This window comes from Nanorana parkeri, unplaced genomic scaffold (genome assembly GCF_000935625.1).
Source record: "Nanorana parkeri isolate BGI_ZX_2015 unplaced genomic scaffold, ASM93562v1 scaffold719, whole genome shotgun sequence".
NCBI lineage: Eukaryota > Metazoa > Chordata > Amphibia > Anura > Dicroglossidae > Nanorana > Nanorana parkeri.
Window position 1 is genome coordinate 711,984 of NW_017306987.1, and position 17,744 is coordinate 729,727.

The 17,744-nt window shown below is 40.7% G+C and overlaps 1 long non-coding RNA gene across 1 annotated transcript in view; it reads left to right on the plus strand.

Annotated features, from left to right (window-relative positions):
* The first annotated feature begins 868 nt into the window (after positions 1-868).
* LOC108793116 overlaps positions 869-17,744 on the plus strand; it is a 17,012-nt gene continuing 136 nt past the window's right edge. The window contains exons 1-2 of the long non-coding RNA XR_001941626.1: positions 869-879; positions 13,465-13,472. This is a non-coding gene — a long non-coding RNA (uncharacterized LOC108793116). The remainder of the gene's footprint in view (positions 880-13,464; positions 13,473-17,744) is intronic.

Consider the following 17,744-nt stretch of genomic DNA (forward strand, 5'->3'; position numbering starts at 1 on the left):
TATACATTGTGCACCCTGACTTAAGCTTCTCCCACTGTTGCAGCAAGTTGGCCAAAACCAACATTTGCCACAGCGTGCTAAGAGAATGGCATCATTCCTTTTCTCAGGATGCTCATGGGTACTCTAGACCTTTCATAATCCTAGTTATGCCTCTGTCACCAATAAAGCCCCCAACAGATCGAAAAAAGTTTATGGTGGGCTCACTCTCTAACATGCATGTGAAAGGGATCAGCTCAATGTAAATAATCTTATAATGTGTTTTATTTTGATAAAACCCTTTTTCTATGAATAGTTTGTAATTACCTACGTACAAGAGAAAGGCCATAAAAACTCACTATATATGCAGGCTCTACTTCCTGTTTAAAAGGGTTGCCTACCAGACAAGGTCTGTCTGACTGAAAGCAATAGCCCCTTTACAGTCTCTAATGACATGACACATCCACAATGTTCACACAAACATGATTTCTATATTGTTCATTAGGTTTCATAGTGATGATATGGTATCCTCAAAGGTGTACTAGTGCCACAATTTATGGGCTCATTTGACTGAGAAGCATCAGCTCTATTTGTATGAGGTTGTCACCCTATACAGCTGTCAACACCTGATTGCTACAGACAGATCACTATTGATTCAGCCACAATTTATCCCTAAAACCCATTTCCAGTAACCGGCAGATTGAAAGTCTCCTTTATTTTCTACCTCTCCCCTTTAGTTTAGATTTGTCAGACATGTTATTTTTTTTATTCCTCACAAGCCCTGCCCCCTTATTTTAATGGCATTAAATTAAAGACAAGAGTGTATGTAAAGAAGCATCCACAGACATTTACAGCTCTATGGGTTAAACATGTCCACATCATTTGGAGAACATATGGGTATTTGTCATATACAATACTGTGCAAAGGTTTTAGGCAGGTGTGAAAAAATGCTGTAAAGTAAGAATGTTTTCAGAAATAAAATTGTTAATAGTTAATTTTTATCAATTAACAAAATGGAAAGTAAATGAACAGACGAGAAATCCAAATCATATCAATATTTGGAGTGTCCACCCTTTGCCTTATAACAGCATCAATTCTTCTAGGTACACTTGCACACAGTTTTTGAAAGAACTTGGAAGGTACGTTGTTCGGAACATCTTGGCGAACTAACCGCAGATCATCTGTGGATGTAGGCTGCCTCAAATCCTTCTGTCTCTTCATGTAATCCCAGACAGACTTGATGATGTTAGGATCAGGGTTCTGTGTGGGACCAAACCATCAATTTCAGGACTCCTTGTTCTTTTTTACACTGAAGATAGTTCTTAATGCCATTGGCTTTATGTTTGGGGTCGTTGTCCTGCTGCACAATTAATTTGGGGCAATCACATGCCTCCTGATGGTATGGCATGATGAATAAGTATCTGCTTATATTTCTCAGCATTGAGGACAACATTGATCCTGACCAAATCTTCAACTCCATTGGCAGTAATGCAGCCCCAGATTTACAAGGAACCTCCACCATGCTTCACTGTTGCCTGCAGACATTGTACTGCTCCCCAGCCCTTCGGCAAACAAACTGCCTCCTGTTACAGTCAAATATTTCAGATTTTGACTCATCAGTCCAGAGCACCTGCCGTTAACCTGTGTGATGAGTTGACAGGTGCAGCACACCATACCATTTGTGCCCCTCTTGATGGGTACTTAAGCAACTTGTGGATAGCACCACGATAAGAAACCGCAATATTGCAATGTTGTCTGATGAAGGGACCCTGTGTGGCTCCGAAACGTTGCACTTTTGCTTTTCTAACATGCTGATTGGACATCAATAAATGCTGTTTTCAATGAAGATGCTTAAGTTGTGCTAGTAACATAAATGATCCTGAAATGCTAAAATGTAGGAAAAATGGATGTCATATTTTTCAAAACCCACTGTAGTGCAGCACAGAGATGTAATGAGGGACTCATTTTATTACAAGGAACCTGGACACATGTGTTTTAGCGCATTGTAACATGTGCTAAAACATGTAATGTTAAAGTGCAAGAATATAAACATGTGATATTACAATGCAACAGTTAACACCATGTGTAATATGTGTTCTAAAATGCAATAATGTAAATGGACCCTTAACAAAGACATCAGGACCTCTTGGAATATTGTCCGATGAAACCAGTGACTTTCGAATACATAAACCGACGTCAAAACAGGAGGGGGATCATTTCTGGAATTCTAGCTCTATAAAAAAGGAAAAAAAAACCTTTTGAAACATTTGACCATTCCTCACAGAAGACAAAACCATTTTCTTGGGGATCAATTTAAGCTCAGCGAGTCGCCTCCTCTCAAGGTATAATCCATCATATTTCACCGTCTCCAATTTCTTCGTGTCGCAGCGTTTTAAGCTGGCGATGAATTATTCCACCCAGAACGGAGAGGCTCCTGCTTCGGAGCAGGGACAAGGGAGTTACCCTACTGCCCAGTGGGTCAGATAGTATTAGGCCGTAGAGCGACAGAGGGCCAGCTTTCATGCCCCCGTATTGGCAGTTCCTACGTTAGTCTCATCTGTCAAAGCGCTCCCACCATCCATCACCCCTCTGATCAATATACGTTTTATGTATTCATCATCCCATTAAAGAGACTATTAGCAGCAGGCTTTTCTAAGAGCCAGGAACAAAGGAGAGAAAAAATACACCAACACACAAGGATGGAAAATAAAACTAAAAGCTGCAGGACCCTGGTGAAAAACACAAATTCTCTGATATCTTATAGAGAAATATTTACAGTTTCAATATAGTTCATTAATAAATATGCCGTTTTCTTTGGAGGAAAAAAAATTGAAAACATGTCTAATCCCTGTACCAACAAAAAAACAACAACAATTTTCATGTTATCTACAAGGCAGCGCTATAGTCTATATTGTTTAGTCTATAGTGTTTTTAGATACAGTGGATATAAGAAGTCTACACACACCTGTAAAAATGCCTGGTTCTTTAGATGTAAAAAATCACACCACGATAAATCACTTAAGAATTTTTTTCCACCTTTAATGTGACCTATAATCTGTGCAATTTGAATAAAAACAATCTGATATCTTTAAAGGGGGGAAAATAAAGAATAAAAAACATACAATAATGCTGTTGCATAAATATAGACACCCATACACTAATACTTTGCTGAAGAACCTTTTGATTTTATGACAGGGATAGGAGTCGATTAGCGCAGCACATCTTGCCTTGGGAATCTTTGCCCACTCTTCCTTGCAAAAGCACTCCAAATCTGTCAGATTGTGAGGGTATCTCCCGTGCACAGCCCTCTTCAGGTCAACCCACAGACTTTAAATTGGATTCAGATCTGGGCTCTAGCTGGGCTATTCCAAAACTTCTTCTGGTAAAGCCATTTTTTGCTAGATTTGGAGGCATACATTGGGTTATTGTCGTGCTGAAAGGTGACGTTCCTCCTCATCTTTTTAGCAGAGGCCTGAAGGTTTTGTGCCATAATTGACTGATGTTTGGAACTGTTCATAAGTCCCTCCACCTTGACTAAAGCCCCAGTTCCAGTTGAAGAAAAACAGCCCCAAAGTATAATGCTGCCACCAACATGCTTTACTGTGATTATGGTGTTCTTTTGGTGATGCACAGTGTTGTTATTGTTGTGAGGAGTACGGTGGCAAGACAGAAGCCTTTTCTTACTAAGAAAAACATCCAAGCCAAACTACATTTTGCAACAACCTACATCAAGTCTGACAAATGCATTTGGGGAAATGTGTTATGGTCTGATGAGAACAAGATTGAACTTTTTGGCCATGGTTCCAAAAAGAATGATTGACACAAAAACCACACAGCACATCACTAAAAGAACACCATACCCACAGTGAAGCATGGTGGTGGATTATGCAGTATTATACTTTGGGGCTGTTTTTCTTCAGCTGGAACTGGGGCTTTAGTCAAGGTGGAGGGACTTATGATAAGTTCCAAACATCAGTCAATTTTGGTACTTTTTCTCTCAAATAGGCTTATTGGTGTAATAATTTGGTGCACACGTTTCCTACCTCATTTCTGTACATTAATTCTGCCACAAATATGAATGTTAATTTTCTCCAATGTAATTTAGTAACAATGACGTGCCCTAGATGCACATGAAGTGTGAATTTTAGTGCTAGATCCACTTTACAGAAATGTAAATAATGAGACTACCTAAAATGTGTCTATAAGAAAGAGGAAGGGGTGTGTGTCATTTCAGGGGAAAAAATGGCATGAAAACTTTTTGAGAAATTTACTTGCTTAAAGCTGTTCAGCATTGGTAGGTATTGGGAATCTAAGTGGAAAAAGACTTGTGAGCTCTTGATTGGTCTGTCACTTTGATTTGTGGCCTCTTTTGTTCAGATGATGGGTAACAGTTGGGTACCTGGCGTCCAGCAGGAAACGAATTCTGGTAAATGAAGCCATGCAGATTGGATGGTCGGTGGTTAAATGTTAAGGTGCTGTGCAATTTTCCTGCCTGTTGCAATGCAGCTGTAATACAACAAAAGAGATTAGTAGCTAGTTTATAAACACACAGAGGGGTTGCTGTATGTTGTGCAATAGTGTGCGGTCCTGTATGTGCGCTTTAAGGAGTTCTCCTACATGTATAAGGAATTTGTTTATTTTTCTTCAAAACGCATTTGTGTTACTGCAGGCAGATATAGAAAATAGGTTTTTAAACAGAGTTCATATAAGTACATGACTTCTATCTTTAGTGGGCAGTGGTGTCGCTAGCCTTTTTGCTGCCTGGGGTGGTGGCGCGGAGGGAGGTGTTGGGGGTTGTTGGTGGTGCACACCATCCTCTGGAGGCTCTGCAAATACACATCTGCAGAGCCCAGCTCAACCCGTGATGCTTTGGCTGGCGTCCCAGGTTGTTGAGAGCTGGGTGGGGAGGTGTACAGTATATGGTCCTCACACATCTTCCCGCCCAGCTCTTAGCAACCTGGAATGCTCTGGTCAGAAAGGGGGTGGCAGGAAAACTGCAGAAATTGTGCAGCAGAGTGGCCATGCCGCCTCCCCCCACTTGACCCAAAAAGATGCCACCTGAGGCATTAGCCTCAGGCTGCCTCATTATAGGGATGACTCTGTTAGATGGACTAGGAGAGGGAGGGCAACACTGTGAGTCTGCTATGTTGTATTGCACTGAACAGTGCTGTCATAAAACACAACAATACTGAGAGAATGCTGACAGGAGGAGAAAGAATTATGATGTAATCAGTGTGCTAATGCTCATTCTTTGTCTCATCAGCTGGGAGTGGGCCAATGATGGCTCTGCTGTCTGACAAGGGTGTTCTTATGAAAAACTGACTGAATTACAAACACTTTTGCAGGTAGAAATGTCATATACAGTATGTATATGTGATATATCAACTGTTTTTACCTGGCTGCTTGGCATGCAGAATTAAAGTGTATGCATAGCTAAAACTTGTCAGGGAAGGGTTATAACTAATATAAATTTATTTTTTTGTCTGTGCATTCCCTTAATTTCCTGTCTTGGAAACAATTAGGAAGTGACAAGAAATCTCACCATTGTGAGAGGAATTTCCTGCTTAGACAGTTGTCATTGGCACATTTGTCCCTATTGGCTGATTTTCCCTCACCTCACCTCTCGCTCCGGTCTCAACTCTAAAGTTTGAATTTTTACTGTGGGTAAAAAAAAAAATCAGCAGGACAAACTGAGAGGGTGAATCTCCCCAGCAGAGACACAGACAGCAAAACATTTGGCTCTATCCAAAATAAAAAAAGGATATTTTTAACATTTTCTTTGTGCTGATACCTATGTGTACAGTTTAAGTAATACCTATACAAAACAATGGGGTAATCATTATTGTTAATAATTATTCACTGGCTCTGAAATATTCCGAAATAGTGCTGTACAGAGAACACTACCATTCACAATGGCCTCTGCACTACAGAAGCTTACGCCCTAATGCCTACAATTACACACTATTATTACTAGGGATGCACCGATACCAAGTAATCAAAAAACCAAGAAAGGGCGCAAAAACCACTGGCTGGCTAAAGAAGGTATGCGCCCTTTCTTGGTTTTTTGATTATTTGCATTCACAGGTTCTCCTCCTGTTTCCCAGGGCTGCATACATGTCTCCAAGCTAACTTTTTTACCATCCGAGAGCGCTGTTTATATGTTTTTTCTGACCGATACCAAGTACAGTACTTGGTACAAGTACAAGTACAGATACTTTTCCAGCTCCAGGACTAGACTAGAGAAAAACGCAAAAGTTAGGAGGCAGCTGTCATTTGTAAAGAGCACACAGAGATCCTGGGATTTGTACATCCCTATTTTAATGTATGATTTTGTTTTTATAAATATATATTAGGGATGCACCGATACCAGTTTTGCGAGTACGAGTACTGATACTTGGCCAAGTACTTACAAGTACAAGTGCTGGTACATTTTTGTTTATTGTCATGTGACAGTTTTTCTAAAACAATACAGACTAATGATTTCAGGACAGTGGTGGAGCGCCAGTGCTAGGTCAAGCTGCAACCGCTGCAACCCTGGTAGTTCTCATGAAAATGGCAATTATCGGCACTGGTATCTGAAAAGTATCGGGGCATCCCTAATTATAAGCATAGATTTAAATAGTTCTGACATATTCCATAATTCTGTACAGATAATTTTTTTACCATTCTCATCAGTCTCTGCACCAGAGGAGCTTTCATTCTAATGTCCCGCCATGGTCACAGACTATTATCATACATTTTTATAGCACTGACATATTTTGCAGTACAGTATTGTACAGGGAATGTGGAATCATTGTTAAAGTTCTTATCTCACAATGTAAACTGTACCATCAAGTCAGGTATGAGAAACCGAAAAAGTGTTAGCATCAGCGGTCAGTGTGCAAGATCCTCGGCATCCAAAGGTTTAGGTCCCAAAGTGCGGTACTGAAAAACACTGATCTGACGTGTAATTGATTTGACCGATCTTAAGCGGTGGTAAATAAATATGCTGGAATGCATGCAGACAGTCTCGATTCTGTCAGAACATTTACAGATACCAACCGATGTATGCCCGCTCCTAGAGAATAGCCCCTAGGACAAATAGTTTATCCAAAATAAATCTACGCCAAATCTGAAGCCACTGTCAAAGTGACATCTTATCTGTCACCTCCTCAATGGCCAATGCACCATCTCCATTTATCACAGACTAAGTATATTATACAGTACAAGGCTTCGTAATGCTTCTTGCAGTGGATGTACAACACTCTATCGATTAAATATATTAAACAATTTCCACTTCATTATTCTGCATGGATCAGCATAAGCACGTCTAGTGTTAGGTAGTGCAATTAAAATAATAGCTTTATTTATGTAGTGTGATTAATGCCCTGCAGGACGTCCACTGTGACAGTCAGACGATCAGTTTGTAGTGAATTGCCCTGTTGCTGGGCTGTCTAACAAAAGAAACAGACTTCTCGAAGTAAAAACAATCTCTGAACTAAAGATAATATGCACTTGGTTTACCTTTATTTTGAGCTTGTAAGTGGATTTAGCAGACATTTCACATTGCTTCTAGAAAGACTGCAGTCTCTGGTTCTACAGCTCTGTGATTGGGCAAATCCCACTTAGGCCCTAAAGCATGTGGTGGTCTCAGATAGATGGCAGTTCTGGGAGCCAGGGAATATTTCACAGGTCCAAGGCTGCAAATAGGAAAATGTCCTAATATATTGGACACTCACCCAATATCAAATTATTGGCAACTATGTATAAAATGTTTCCTAAATGTTCACTGTAGAAACATAAAAGTAACATGTGGTGCATGTATTATGTGTAAGTGCTATACAGATTCTCTGCTTCAGAGTTCCATTTGGCAGACCTGATCGTGACAGATCCAAGGTAATCTGATGTAAACGGATACATGTCCACCTACTGTACATCTGACTAAACATGGATCTGGACAATGATGTCAAAGGAAAGACATCTGTTCAGTTTTTCTCCAATCAGCAGGGCATCTGTGGACAGATTCCCTGCTAATCATAACAGACGGCGTCAGTGTGAAAGGGGTCTTAAAGACAAGAAGGTCAAGTAACTTAAAACCCAAATCTTAACATGGACTTAAAAGAAAGTTTTGTTCAATTTAATAAAAAAAATGATAAACCAATATTTATATAATTTTTATTACTTGAACAAAATCCCTTTTTCCATTCTTCAATTTGGAAAGTACATGCTGGGCTGGACTTTTTGACCACTCCTGCAGACTAAAGATCCATCTCTACAGGACAAGAGAAAGGTATCAGGCATCCCTCCTCTGAGCCATTCAGCTGCACAAAATATCTGAAACCTCTGAGTACTAGACTCTCCCTTGCCACCTGAACATAGTGGTGTGTCCCAGCACTTTTATGAGTTGTTTAGATGCCTCCCTGCCTGTCTTTCTCAAGGACATCTGACTGTCTATGACCAGCCAAAGTAATATGAAATGATTATGAGACAGTAGCACATCTTTTTTGTGTGTTTCTGAGTTATTTTTAATGGAATAAGCTATAACATGTCTCTTAGGATAATGTTTTTGCATGAGCGTATTCAGTAAAGTAGCATAGACAGCAGTGATGAAGTGCAAAGTACAATAACTCAAAGCAAAGTGTTTTCAGTTTGCTGCAGTCAGATCAGTGAAAGAAGGTTGCTGATTGGTTGTTATGGCTTATTACACTTTGCACATTGCACCCTGTCTTACTGAATATGCCCACCAGCTAGAGGGACAGCCTTGTATAGGGTATGATCCAGAGAGACCTCTTGGTGACCTGTCACTAGGAGAAGATGTAGACTCGCTGCGGACTGTCATACGGTATCCACTGTAGTATCTCTGCTGATTAAACTTGCATGGTGTGCTGTATCAGATGCTGTAGACAGGTCAGGATGCATTAATATTGAGTGATCCATGCAGCCTCCTGTCATCGGGAGGTCACTCCATATCTGAAACATCAGACAGGCGGCACTAGACTTGGTTAGAACAAGTAACCAGTGAATAAGTGAGAGGGCCCCTTCAGTACAGCAATATTTAGCCAAATAGCAGCCCATGGTGTCTATGAAGAGAGGTGTTAATGTTAGTGACCCATATACTGTAGTTATAGCTTGTGGTAGGCTAGTCTAAATTTCCACATTTCGGAATTGTCGGGTCAGATCATCAGAAAACAGTAGGTCCCCCTGCACTCCTTACAGCGCTTCCGGTCCAAGTGAAAATAGTGGTGCTTGCAGTGACAATCACGGATGGCGCCGTGTACAACAGTCAATGAACAATAGAAATCACCAGCACTCAGCAAATGAAATTCAAAAAAAGTCAATTTATTTGGACTAAACGTCACACATATCGCATAATCCAACGTTTCGGAACCACGCAGGGTCCCTTCATCAGGGCTGAGATGTGACAAGTGAGTGAAACATACCATACCACATATATACCCCTCAGTGAGTGTGGAAAAAGTTTACAGCCCCGCCCCATGACATCATCATGGTATCAGAGCACACCAGACAGGAAAATACCAATTACAATCTATAGTAAAAACAAAGCATAAACACGTGTACAAAGAAACAATTACAAATCGATAAGATACCTGATATATGCTGCCAGATCATGTCAGATCATCAGACAGCGTAATATCACCAGCACACACTAGCAGCTCAGGGGAGAAGCAATCGGGCATGTCTGAACACCTTGTCCAATTGTTTTTGATGTCTTCCCTGCATTGTGCCTCCCCTGCTGTTCTCTTTAGGTGAAACCCGAATGGTCACATGATGCGACAATACGCAGGCATCATTAAGAAATAGGTTGCAACTATTGTTGTTACAATGTATTTACACAAATTTTTTGCTGTGCAGGTCAAATGTATGTCCATTGATCTGCAGATTTTTGACAAACTGTAGGTAAAGCTAACAATTTCTTAAATCTTGGCTAGAGTGAGGTGTTAAAACCATTGCGGTCTGTTTCTCCGCTGGGCAGGATCACCTACTTTATTTTTTTGATAACCATTCTATCTGATACATAAAGTGATAGGAAAGCTAACATGTTACAATTTTCACTGGAATAGGAGGTGAAGAGAAATCTTCCAAAGGGGACTGCTGTTAGGCTGACAATTGGCTAACAGGGAATTTCCCCTAGCTTCGCGATGGGTCTTTGGGACAGAAAGTGAAGTTAAATCTCCAGGCAGCAAATTGAACCTGATGGGTCTTAACTGTTCCCTACTCTATCCAAAACTAACAAAAAATGTTTTGGCTTTACATACACTTTAAAGCAACCTCACAAGTTAAAAAAGTTTTTATTTTAAAAAAAATCCCAATTAAGGCTTTAGTTAGTCCTAATCAGCTCTAACTAACATCTTCCCCTTCCCCCTTAAAACAGACCTTGCATGGAAATGCAGGGCTGGCTTTTATGGTAGCCCCCCCACTCCCCAAATTAAAATACTGTATAAAAGCTGAGAAAATGAACCATTTGAGGAATAAAGAGTAATACTTGCTTTAGGCACTGACTTTTTTCTGCTTCGTGGAGGCACTAATGAGTGCCTCACTGTTGCATGGGAAAGCTCGAATTCCCACAAGAATGGACTTTGCACTCTGCTTATCTTCATTTAGAGGGTTTTATTTGTGTATTTTGGGTAGTGGTGCATTTTTTGTAGCGTTAGGTAAGTGTTTTGTCATATTTTGCGTTTCATTTGTGCATTGACATGCTTTTTGACTATCGTTTTTAATGGATTTTTGAATCTAGAATTTTTAGTAGCTGGGGTTAACAGCCATTGACCAAGGCTTGTTAATGACCAATATATCAAAATGCAAGTTATTTGCATTTTGATGTGCTGCCATTGACGTCTATAGTGCTCCCAGTGCGCTTAAAAGGAAAAAATAGACATGTTGTATTTTTCAAAACACATTGCACTGTAGCATTGAGATGAGAACAATCACTATTTTTTATGTTGGAGAAGATGGACACATACGTTCATGCAGTGGGGAAGCTAGACATTCTGTCTTCCGGGGCAGAGGCTCAGAGTTGCATGGATGAAGTTCTTCATCCATGCACCCAGGGGCACCCCTCCTAAGGCTAGGTTCACACTTCAATCCGCAAGGTTTTGTGCATGATTGCCGCACGGTCGGGAGTCGCCAAGGTGTGAACCGATCGCACTGTGGGCGCACCCCAGTCGTGCCGGGTGGATCGCACGGTTTCCCACCGCGATTACGCCCGTGCAAGTGAACATGATTGCTAAAAAGGTGCGCGTCGTGTGTCGCAAAAAAAAGGTACTTGTACCTTTTTTTAGAGATTGCCGCGCGTCTTCCCATTTAAATCAATAGGGCCGCACAGCAATCGCTGTGTGCACTAGCACACGATCGCGCGGCCCTGGGATGCGTGGCCCGGGTGTCGTGCATGTGTGAACCTAGCCTAAATCGGCACCCGGGGCACATGCCCCCCCTCCAGCCCGCCCCCCTAGCTTTGACCCTGCGTTCATGCATGAACTACTTCTCTCTTAGACCACATTCACACTGAGCTATATAAGTTTCAACGCTGATTTGAGCTGAGCGACATTGAGCTACATTGAGCTACAGTGCACATTTTGTTGCACTACGTAGCGCTTCTTTTGGCAGTCTTTCAAAGCCTATAAGGGCCAAATCGTACAAAATCTGCTGGAAAAATAGGTCATGTTCAAGCGACAAGCTTGAGCTACAAACTACAGGCGACATTGAGCTGTGAGATGTGAACATTGAAATGTATTAAACGAGCTACATTGAGCGATTTTTGAGCGATATTTGAGCGATTTTTGAGCCAAAATCACGCTACATATCGCTCAATGTGAATAGGGTCTGAGGGCTTGCATGAGCTGCACTGTGCATAACTGCCTGTTACCATCAAGTTAGAAGGATTCCAGCTGCCATTTTGCTCAATGGACCCATGTGCTTACAGAACACCCAATGAAATCAGGAAGAATGGAAAAAAAGTGAATCGTGGCAGAGGAACACAACAATGTGCAAAGTCATTAAAAAAAGAGTAGAAAATAGGTAATTAGATATCACGGAGTGTGAAAGAGACACAGCATAGGTGTAAAAGGTGAACTTTGTCTTAAAAAAGGAGATTTGATGAGCAGGAGTGAGATCTTCTGCTGTTCAGTATCTAATATTTGTATGTAAATATCTCACTCAAGCAAAGGTCTTATATTACAGCAGCTGCACCATCTGTTGGGCTCGGTGCTACCTGTACATAATTTACCAGTTTCACATGTCTTGGCTCTCAGCGCTACTTGTAGGATATTCATGAAAAGTTACCTGTAAAGCTCAGATCAGATGGCTCGTCACCTGACACTCCTCCACCGAGACTTCTACTCCGCCACTGACCTTTTGCCCTGAGTATGGCTGTCAGAGAGAATAGATGCAGATTTCATCCACACAGAGACCTCCACTTTGTCTCAGCATTGCATTTTCATGACTTTGAGAAATAAATATGAGATCTATTGATGTTAAATTGTATTACTTATAGGCGGCGGTGGGGGGGTTCCCACTTTCAGGTAGAAAACAGTAAACCCCCTGCTGAGGTCTCCCACCTCAGATCAGCTCTGCCTTCTTCAGTCAGATGCAGATTGATCTACTGAAAAGCAAACTGCCATTGGCGATCCTTTGTACTTCTTCGAAGTTAGTCAATGTGGTTCATGGTGACACCATCGTGATCCGTAGCTAGGAAGACAGGTGAATAGTTTATCTGCTCTCTGCCTGAACACAGATATCCTCATAATTTTGGGGTATAAAGGTAAAAAAGGAAGTGAGATGGATGCAATCCCATTTCTCACACTTATAGTCTTATACCATCATTTGTCATAATTTATAAACTGATTTTTGCTTAGAATTGTCTTAAAACATATTTTTCTCATAGTGTTAATGCTTCTTCCTGCATTCCTACTCCAGTGCTCTATGTTGTCACAGGTCCTTACACAGACTTGCAGTAAAGAGGAGAGGAAGAGCAGAGGTGTATCAGGCCAAAAAAGGGGGTGTGTCTGACCAGAGAAGGGGTGCGTTTTGCCAGAGAAGAGGCATGGCTGACCAGATCTGTTAGATTACAGGATGCACTGGACAGTGTGGTCAGACTCTGGTGGGTGCCCATCATGTTTAGACACTGCACAACTGTTATAACAGAAAAGTATGCGCAAGACTTTGAAAATTGTCATTTTTACTACAATGTCTGGCTGAAAATCTATTTTTGTGGTACTTTGTTTGGGATTTAAGCTAAACACAAACCTGATATAAGAAAACTATAACACAACCACTGATTGCATAAATAAGGCACTTTTTAGAGTCTATACATGACATAGTACCCAGTTATTTGGGGCTCATGGGTGCTCTTCAGAAAATGTAAGGGAATGTTAAAACATCATGATTGCTGCACCCCTTTCCATCTCTTGAGACTAGCTGTTACTGTCTATCTTATTTTTTAGCCAATGGGAGGCAGAGCTGGAGACCATAGGCGGTGGTTTCTCATATCAGATTTAGCAGTTGTTTTATAGTATCAGTATCTTTACAACAGGGTAACTGAAGCTGCATAAAAAGTAACAGAAAAAAGAAATTTAGGATGGGGGAAAAATTCATACCCTTCAGGTCCCAACGTGACAATGAGCTGTATATTTCATAAACTTTTTTTATTTTGTCATATTTATGTTCTTTTCTCATGAAGGCATGTCCCAATAAATAAAGTAATAGTTTAGCAGCTAAAAGGATAGTTGGAAATCAGTGTGGAAATGTATCCATCAAAACTAGAGATTCAGAAAGGTAGTAAACAGAGGTATAAAGGTGCCCATACACCTATCGATTTGCGTTCGGAAATCGCCCACGAATGGTCTTTCGAACAATAATCGATCAGTTGATGGAAACCCAACAATTTTTTTTACCGTACTCCTGGCCGAATTTCCTCGATCGGGCAGGCTGCAAAACCTTTTTAGAATCATACGAAAATCGATGGATTAGTGGCATTTCTGTATGGAAAAAATTGCAACAAGAACACTGCACATGTGCAAACTATCGATGACATTCGGTGAGTTAGTATTGCTAACGAACGATTATCAAAATCGACATTGGTCTGTGCATGATGGGCTATTTGAGCCAGAATCAAAAGAGGGTTCTTGGCAGCAACAAAAATTTCCGATCGAAAATCTACTAGTGTATGGCCAGCTTAAAGGTTTCAGCCGGCAAATACCTGGGCAGATGCTGTTCACAAAGCACTAGTGACCCTAGATAACGAGTATAGGAGTTTCCTATATTCATCATAGCCATCTGGTGGCACTAGTACCATGCAAACACACTAGCTTTTCGCCAGGCAGAACTTTTGTAAATTAACCCCATAGTGTTTTCAATATCAGACAATATACAGATTCTATCTATTCTACAGAATCTATCACAATAATTACTTGTCCATTTCACCATACTCATAGACTCAGCCATTGTTTCACAAGTCTTCGTAACATTTGGGCTATAACTTAAAGTAAGCTTGTACTATCAATATACATTAGTAAATGAAGCCCAAGTCTAGCCAATATTTTTTATTCTTTTGCATAGAACATGCAAGTGTTTACATGCCTGCCAGGTTTATTCCTGTCTGTGGCCCATTGAGGAGATTTTCCCTTACTTCCTGTCCCTGTAACACCAGGGTGTGGAATGTTTCTCACTAGATAAGAAGGCACTTACAGCATTAAAAACATTGTTCTAAACCTTGTGTGTGTCTTTTTTTTTGCCTATGCCCCCATTGGACAGATTTTCCATCAGTACCTGTCTTGTCAAATGTAATTTATTTCTACCTGCATCATATACCCCAAGCACCAGGCCGCGCTGTATTGTCCATATCCAGTTTAACTGGATATGGCATTTACGCAAGAAGCTGCAAGTTTCAAGAATGATAATGGGATTACAATAAGTGGCTGTTATACACTAATCGTGCTGAATGGAGTCTTTCTATAATTGCTGCTCTCAGCAATTTTGTAACGGGAAACTGCAATGTATTTTCAGGGAATGTGCACTAAGAATTTCAGCATTTACCTGAATGTCATTTTTGGAGTGACTTTCACATTAGACATCGCCGTTGCATGATAGATGTCATACATTTTCTAGTGTGTGTTGTGAATATAACCAGCATCTCTGCAGGCAGACCGCAGAGATAGGAGGTTTTTGAAAGATTAGCACATACTAATAATCTTTATATCTAGCCAGCCACAGTCACATGCAGCCACAGTCACATGCTTATCTTAAACATACAAAATGGAAAAGCATATAGATGCCACATTAGGTCCATTAATGCCTTTTGCCTTTCTCCATGCACGGTTAGTAACTGCCAGTCTATAGATGCTGGGACTAATTATCCCACCAATAGCAGGTAGACACAGACGCTTCTCTGCCAGAACAACTTCATACGCAGCAATCTCTTAAGACACATTTTTATTATATTGTATTTTAAAAGGGTTGCAGACAATTACAGGAAATATTAAACAGTTATAAATCTGACACCTCTCGAAAAAAAAAAGTCGTAAGCAATATTCTGAAGCTAATACGTGACATTTGAACACATAATAGTATATATTTTATTAACTTGGCGTTGGCGGTGTCAAATGCATGTATAGGTATTTAACTGGAAAGATTAATGGTGCAGATTGAACCGATAAATCTTGGAGGAGTTAAAAGCCAAGTGGTGAGGCCTCGCAGGTGGGGAGGGGGGAGAACTGTTAATATCCTGAAAATAGGTCGTGAAGCCCTAAGACTACAAAGCAAAAGCCAAACAACACTGACCCTCCTCATTAATCTTTTTATTGGCATGAGCCCGCTATTGGCACCTTAGAGACTGAATGAGATTTGTTGGCCCTTGGGGAGCAATGATTTTACAGGTGGGGGAAGCTCTTGAGGTGGGTCCTTATCAGAGCTTGGCTCTCCGAAATGGCCCATTCCACCAAATGAAAATTGACATTTTCATTTGAACTTTTTGACCTCCAGTAATCACACTAATAGCTTGGGTTTGGAGGTTGGCTGAGCCATGCTGGCTTTGGGAGGGATTGGGACAGTGAGTTTATGGCTGTTGGTCTTGCAGATTATTCGGAAGAGATAGAGACAGTAGAATGGGGCTCTATGCAACTCAATTTGAACAACTCGACACAGTCTTTAAGAGCAGGTCTTTAAGATAGTAAATCTTCGGGCTGTATACTAAGTGATGAAGTGTTAAAGGTTTTCGACTTCCAAGCATAAACCCTGTCTTCGTAACCATATCACCACTGTTAACTTGTAGGGGTCTCTCTTTTTGAATCCCTCCAATTTGCTGCTTTAACAACACTACATTGAAAATCAATGAGTTTACAAGGCTAGGCATTTTGAAGAAAATGGAAAATCTTTCTAAAGTGAACCTGCCGAATGCTACCAGACCTTTCAATAAATTCCTATGTTCCTGGTAAGGACCCTGAATCCCAGGCCCAGACTTTTGCCCAAGTCAACACTAAGTCCTTCTTCCTTCTGGCACTAAGCCCCGCTCACACCATTTAACACTCAATTGTTAAAGCCCCCACTGGTCACTGTGGGTCTTGCACTACCGTGCAGGTGGGGCTTATTCCTAAGTCAAGGCCCCTTGCCCAGTAGATCATCTTGATATTTTCATAACTCCTCCAAGGAGCTGGTCCCTCCCATCATCATAATGATCACAGAAGGATAGTGCCTATTGCTGAGAAGTTGACCCGCTAAGAAAAAAATTTGTGAAGCAGTTCCTGATTCTCTGGAGAATTAGTGGCCATAAGATGGAAATCTTGCTGGGATCAAGTTTGAGGAGCTTGATTATTCATGATGGAACAATTGAGGCCACCTTGTGCTATCAAAGAATAAACAATCAAAGCCCTACCATGCGAAATGTAATTTGAATGGTACGTGAAGTTATACTTTGCTATGGTGTCGTACAGGATTTAAAACCCAACTCAAGCTTTGACATTTTGGCCCAACTCAAGGTTTGGATGTTAGTTGTCTTAAAGCTACTCCAACTGGACAAGCTTTCCTCATGCTTATCTTTTCTAGAAGAGCCTTCTTTCCTCACTGTATTCTGATTGGTTGATTTTGTTTATCTAGTCTGACAGACTAGGAGTTTTGTGCTGATCCCAATATTGAGGAAGGGCCGTTTTTGTAGCTCAGATTAGATATGTTACGTTATTTTAGTAAAACCCAAATATCATCACAATCTAAATTAATATAACAAGTGAAGGTGAAAGGACAATCTCTTTCAACGTAATATGTTTTATGAAGAAAAAAACTCTGGAATATAAAACCAAATGGGCAGATATACCACAAATGTTTGTATGTACCGGTACAGTCATGACCTTTCCAGCAATTTGGATCAGAATTTGGGTTACATTTGTTTAAAAAAAACAGGAGTTTTATATCATAGAAACAATCTTATATGACAGTTCTTATGAATGGGAGTCAATGGTTAATGTGGTTTCATTTTTAGTAATTTCCTATCTGCAGCTTTAATTTAAAATACTACCTAGTGATCCTGGCATGGAGGCCCTTGTTAATGTACTTCTTGTTATAAGATGACAGCTATCTCCCAATTGAGCTCCTACGTTGTCACATGTGCATCTGGTACAGGCTACACGCAGCTGTGCTAATGCACATTGCACGGGCATGGCCCACTGACAGCTGAATCTGCAGCAAGTACAAGTGGACTGGAAGTGGCTCAGAAGAGGCAGCAGGAGACCAGCAGCACCGAGATACAAAAAAAAGGAAGAAACAAAACAGAGATCACCTCTCTG